This window comes from Macadamia integrifolia, chromosome 1 (assembly GCF_013358625.1).
Source record: "Macadamia integrifolia cultivar HAES 741 chromosome 1, SCU_Mint_v3, whole genome shotgun sequence".
Lineage (NCBI taxonomy): Eukaryota > Viridiplantae > Streptophyta > Magnoliopsida > Proteales > Proteaceae > Macadamia > Macadamia integrifolia.
Window position 1 is genome coordinate 5653685 of NC_056557.1, and position 419 is coordinate 5654103.

The following is a 419-nucleotide window of genomic DNA, read 5'->3' on the forward strand; positions in this document are numbered from 1 at the left end:
GCAAGTTGAGGAACATCTTCAAGGTTCAGTGCTTTTTTACTCCCAAGCGCAAGCAAAGGGGCCATCCAAGAGAAAGTAAAAATACTAATAAAATTTGCATTTGCATAAGGAGTTACGTCTCCACCGAAATTTGATCCTTGTCTCTCTTCACCATTGCTTGGTTTAAAACTACTTTTCAAAAGAGGTTCCAAAATATGAAAATCTTCATCTTCTTTCCCCTTGCACAATAACCCAGCGTAAGAAAAAATTAGACCAGCAATAATAGAAATAGCATCGGAGAACCATAGTAGGGATGGCAAGGATGAATATTTCCCATGAAAACTAAGATGTATAGCAACATAGGAACATGACATCAGGAAGTAGAAGGTCCACCAAATCCTTAGTAAAATGGGAAACCTGTGCTCATTTGAATGAGAAAA